The 6,136-nt window shown below is 33.6% G+C and overlaps 1 long non-coding RNA gene across 1 annotated transcript; it reads left to right on the plus strand.

The window, feature by feature from the left end:
• Positions 1-1,212: 1,212 nt before the first annotated feature.
• On the plus strand, positions 1,213-3,989 carry LOC108733250. The gene is made up of 3 exons (XR_001937207.1): positions 1,213-1,437; positions 2,791-2,908; positions 3,364-3,989. It is a non-coding gene; the product is annotated as an uncharacterized LOC108733250 (long non-coding RNA).
• Positions 3,990-6,136: the final 2,147 nt, after the last annotated feature.

The following is a 6,136-nucleotide window of genomic DNA, read 5'->3' on the forward strand; positions in this document are numbered from 1 at the left end:
AATCAGTCACTTCTTCTAATTTTTCGTCTCCTATCTTTATATTCGCTCTTTCCCTACTTTTTCTTCCCTTGCATACCAGTATTTTTGTTCTACTTTTATTTATTTTTATACAATACTGTTTTATCAATACCGCTTCCATTTTATTTAAAGCTATCTCTAACTCCTTCTTGCTACATGCTAATACTGCTATATCATCTGCAAATCTAAGCATACTAATCTTTTGCCCCTGTATATCTATCCCTACAGTTGTACTGTCTTTAATGATGTTAATCACGTCTTCGATTTATACATTAAATAGTAGCGGTGATAGTGTCATCCTTGTCTCCTAATATTTACTTCGCCTGTTGCTCTTTATACAATCTATATAAGTATCACTCTTCTATCTCTGTAACTCATCCGTATATTTTTAAGTATATTTAACATCTTGTCCTATTTAACATTGTCAAAAGCATCCCTTTTTCTATCGTTTTTTTATATTGTTACCCGCAAAGCTTGCTTTTGATTAACGATAACTTATTACCATTTAACTTTTGGTGTTTATAAACATTATAGGCCCGTTTCAATAGTTTTAGCTCAACCATCACGTTAAAAATCCGCCAACCAATTAAAATTTCAGTGGTTTAGTGTTAAAAGGCATGGATCATCAACCACAGTAGTTTTGCCGGGTATACAGATATAATATAAAGAAAAATTCCTCATTAAAATCAGAGTTGTCGTTATAACCAAGTTCGACTGTATGTTGTGCCTATTAAACTAAAATTAACATTGCGTAGCATTAGGGATATATTAAACTAATAATATGACAAGCTTTTAAAAAATGACAAAAAAATATTTTGTAAAATGTTTAATCACATAGCAGTAGTTATACGTATTTAAATAGAAGCAACATATATTTATAGGTATTCTGTTCAATTATTTTTGTATCGATTGTGATGAAATAAATTATTTTTTTTCTTTCGTTTTATTGTGATTAAACTGCAACTAAGTATAAAAAGATTTACTAGTTATATAAAAATATTTTATAAATATTCAGATTCAATACTTAATAATAATACTAATCATCATCATAAGGTCGTCATTCCTAAGACTGATTGGACACGTACCCCCACTCTTTCCTTTACAAATAATTAAATACAATTATTTAAAAATGTAATAAATATTTCTTATTTTAATGGTTCGTGAAAATAAGGAAGCCATGAAAGTTTGCTTTATTGTTTTTCCTCCCGATTATTATTGACTCTAATAATAGCCATATTCATTCAGAATCTCAGGTATTAATTGACAGGTCGGCGGTTCGCTGTCACCCAATTTTAGTTAAAAAAAGTAGTATAATTAACAAACAAATCTTTAAATCTGTAAATACCTAGGTACTATTACGGCATTAAAATGTGTTACTGTAACCCCTGGTGTTATATAACAGCTGCAATACTGACAATTGTAAGTACTTTTTAAAAAGGTAAGAAATGAGAAATACCTGTAATAAAATAATGATCAAATGACCTATTGAAAATGAAATATCAAATCACTGACAATTAGGTATATACACAATAAGGCCTCTTTTGTCAAAGGGAGTATTTCTGTTCAGGTTTTTAAATTATTTTTCCTGTATTATTCCGTTCGTTAAAATAACGCCATAAAAACAGAAATAAGTCAAATGTAATTAACAGCAGACCAAAAGATTATTCTTAATTCATTTTGTAAACTATGACTAAACAATTTCAAAAGTTCTTATGTGCAGTTATGCATGCTGTAAATTTCATTAAAAACCATGACGCCTTTTGAAGTTCTTGCTCCTATCTCTAGTCAGTTTTGTTCATTCTTGGTTACACCGTAATTGACGTACTGCGCGTGCTCAGTGCGAGTATCCAATAGAATTTAGGCACCTGCTACTTCACCGCTACCTCCTTATATCCTTCACCACTTTAAGAGTTGGATTTCGAAATACCCTTCCTTGAATACATCATAAAGGAAACCTCTATGCAAAATTCTAGCATATGTATGTTTAGCACGGACGTTTATGAGTCAGGTCTTCTTCAGCATCATAAGATCGTCAGTCCTAAGACAGATTGGACACGTACCTCCACTCTTTCCTACAGTGAGCTAAGTAATCTAATCTAGGTATACCTCTACTCCTCTTAACTCCTGTTTCTACCTGTAATATGTCTCTAACTAGACCTTCATGCCTCCGCGAGCATAGTAGTGACTTTTTATTAAAAACGACTCGACCCTGCGCTATCCTCTACTTTATATCTCTACTATTCCTTCCGTCCTGACTTAACTGACTTCCTACATACCTAAAATCAGTCATTTCTTGTAATCTTTCATCTTCTATCTTTACAATCGCTCTTTCCCTACTTCTTCTTCCCTTGCATACCAGTATTTTTGTTTTACTTTTATTTATTCATACAATATTTAAAGCTATCTCTAATTCCTCCTTGCTAGATGCTAATCATCATGTTATATCATCTGCAAATCTAAGCATACTAATTTGTTGCCCCTGTATTTCAATCCCTACAGTTGTACCGCCTTTAATGATGTTGATCGCGTCTTCGGTATATAGATTAAAAAGTAGCGGTGACAGTTTGCATCCTTGTCTGACACTCTTCCTAATATTGACTTCTCTTACATAGATTATTTAAATGGTATTAGTAGGATTTACGAAAGGGTTTTTACCAAAATCTAGTAACCCGTTGACTGATCTTTTTATAAAATCTCTTAACTGCCTAAATATTAGATTCTTAGAATTTTATTCTTGAATTCTTATTACAATTACATTTTTCTTATTTACAGATACAATGTTTCTTTCACTGGTTAGTATGCATTTGGATAATACTCGTTTACACATGTCAATACTCCATGTTAGGAAAAAGTTACTTGTTAACATTATGGTATTTCACATATTTTTACAGTAAGTATACCCAATTGGTACCAATGTCATGTTATTATTAAATTGGAATAATGGTAAATTCATACGCGAAAATTAAAATCTAGCAAGAAAAAATGATACAATTAATATTAATATTAATACAAATTACCGCCACCAAAATTATGGGCAGTTGGCACTTTTTCACACAAATGGCCCCATCCTAAATCGTTTTTTTACCAAAAGACTTCTACTCTGATTTTTTCCGAAAATGATACCTTATTAAATCAATGTCTCTGCCCAAAACATCTTTACCCTGTGAATTTCGTCAAAATCTTAAATAATAAAGCGCTACACTGCTATAAATACTCTTGATAATAGTTTCAGAAATATTGTACGTGTAAGAGCAGTGTAATAATGCAATAATGTAGGAATTTAATAAACATTAGGAGTAAATAACAAATCCTATGTTCGATTGTATAATTGTATGTAACTTGCAGGAAATCAGTGCACGAACGCAACTACTGCATCATTTGTAAGAACACTAACAATTGTAATAAATAAAGATATTGAAGAATTGTACGACTTTTCTAGCTCTGCGCCTGTAGCGTCTATGACCTATTTTGTTGCCGTTGTATATGCTGTATTGGATATCGTTTGGATATGTGCGGCAGTATTTCTTATAGGTAAACTAGAAAAGGTACCTATAGTTGGAACGTTCAAAATTGGTGTAGTCGTAATAAATTATCTGTGAGAATGGACATATCATCTTTCTTGTTTCCACTTGGGTTTGCTGCGTTTTGAACAGACCTTGTTAAGATAGGAAGTGCTTCATGAGGGGTACAGACAAAATAAAAAGAGATAACTGAATAATAGGAATAATACTTAGGTACTCAAAAAATCTTTATAACTGCCTGGTTGAAATTATACTTTTTTGTCATATTTGCGAGCTATGAAATAAGGAAGATATGGTCTTTCTTGAGCCGTTTTTCAATCGGGAAGCCATGAAATTAGTCATTGTGCGCATGCTCTGAAGTTTATAGACCTGCGCAGAAATCAGTTATTCAATTTCACTCACATACAATGACTTCCTAACCTCTAAATAATTTACTCTTATTTCGTCAACTATCAGTTTAATGTACCTCGAGAAGAAACAGGGTTGTTTTAGACGGCGGTCTGAAAAACCCCTGCTTCTTCCCTCGACACGTAATGTACAATTAAACAAGTGTCTTTGCCTTCCTGAATTCCTAAGAATGTTGAACTTTCTTTAGAGTCCCATGCTGGCAGCATGCTCAAATTCTGCTTGTCTGCATCACTTTCTTTTACACATCAACTGATGTAATGTTTTTCTTTTTTTTATTAGTGTCCGCTGCAGTTCCTGCCTGACATCTCTTTTCTGTGTTTACGGTATTCCCTAAAACGTCTGTCGTAAGTAAAAGTATGCGTTCTGTCAGCAACCGCTCTAGTATAGTCAGTAAATTAAAATAAAAAGTAAATGCAACAGTTTTATTGCGGACTATGCCAACTTGAACGTCTCAACTATACTAAAGTCCACATTGGTGGTTCGAGGGACACCTTGGTGACGTATTTTGGTGAGCATGCTCCTTCCTTCGAAACGCGACATTCAAATGATGGGATACGATACCTTCTGATCAAATAAGGGCTAAGGCCTTTATAGCCGACGTTATGATTGATCGATATAGTCTTTTATACAAGGTTTTGCCAACAAGTGTTGTATCCTCAGGAAACGTAACGAAGTCCCTGAAGATGCTAACCACTCTTAAACTCTTAGCGAAACATCTGATAAACCACTCCATTGTGGTGGGATCGTCATGTTAACTGTTTATTATTGCTTTTTTTAATTATTTTCCTAGTTGCAATTAATAGTCTGTATTCTGAAGAAGGTACCGATCAATTTTCTTAATATTATTAGAAATGAGCTCATGCTGTCCTAATTCGGGTCTAAAAGCTATCGCCGGTTGAAGTTGCTTCCTAACGTTTCGCTTAGCATGAGTGACAAGCTTCTTCAGAGGTCTTTCAATCTCAGTTGCTAGATGTGGATTGAAGAAGCTCGCTACTCGTGCTGGCGAAAAGTTCACTTACTGGCCGGAAAAATTTTTACTAATTTATTAGAACCGAGTTACAGTTTAAACAATTTCAACAAGAGATATGCAATTTCAATTCAAATAGAATTTTTTTTGTACTTTACAATAAGGGAACGTACCCATACTACGTGACCTATGGGGAGGGGGGGCAGGTGGATCTTCAAAAATACCAAGCATAGTTACAGGGGAGGAGGGCATAGGTTTTCGTCTCGTAGTTAATATTATCTATTCAAAACTTTCTGTTTGTAAAAAATGATTTAAAAGCACATTTATGAATTACTTTCTGAAAACTAGAGGGGGTTTTGATATATGTTACGGGTGGTTGATAAAAGATTGTAAAGAATGGGTCATGTAGCATGGGTAGTTTCCTAAGCTTTTAACGTCTATTCCAGTTGGAATATTTAAAAGGTCCTTACGTTATAAAGTAAGGAGTATCCAGTTTCCGTGGATGATCTGTTGTTTGATAATATGTTTGTTGGATATTACTGCAGTTGGAATTTATGGATCACACATTAGTCAAACAGACGTAAGTAAATAGCCTGTAGCGTAGCAATAGATTTGAGTCCGTTGTATTACGATTAGAAATAGACAATTACAGATAATGATCCCCGATTTCTTTGCTTATGCGTAATTTTGTAGATAGCGAGATCATCATGAGAACTGTTTTAGGGCTGCCACTTCAAAATTTCATACAATTCCTAGAATTGGGAATCCAGACCAAAATCGCTCCAAAAATTTTTTCATCCATTTCTGGTCATTTCTGAGGGTGCAATAATTATATTTGAGGCAGGATAAATCATAGGGTATATGGTGTATGTATAGTTATTTATTCTTTTAATATTAATAAAAGAATTTTATGCAGTGACAATCGTGAGATAAGGATATTAAAAGCTTGTATATCTTTTAACACCTCCCCCCCTTCCGAAATGATTTCCTCGCCCATTTCTTCCCGTACTTACAGTTAACGGCAATGTGAATTTTTAAAAATTATCATTCAAAAAATTTTTTTTTATCTATGAAGTAAAAAACTGTCTCCCGCATCTTTCAATATCCAATTCTTTTGGAGCGATTTTGGTCTGGACCCCAATTCTGGATAATTACCCTCTTTTTGGTTAATTGCAGTCCGTTATCATTCGATCTTGACGTCTTCTGGTTTTCTCTAACTGTA

The sequence above is a fragment of the Agrilus planipennis genome, unplaced genomic scaffold (genome assembly GCF_000699045.2).
Source record: "Agrilus planipennis isolate EAB-ADULT unplaced genomic scaffold, Apla_2.0 scaffold76, whole genome shotgun sequence".
NCBI classification, from domain to species: Eukaryota; Metazoa; Arthropoda; class Insecta; order Coleoptera; family Buprestidae; genus Agrilus; species Agrilus planipennis.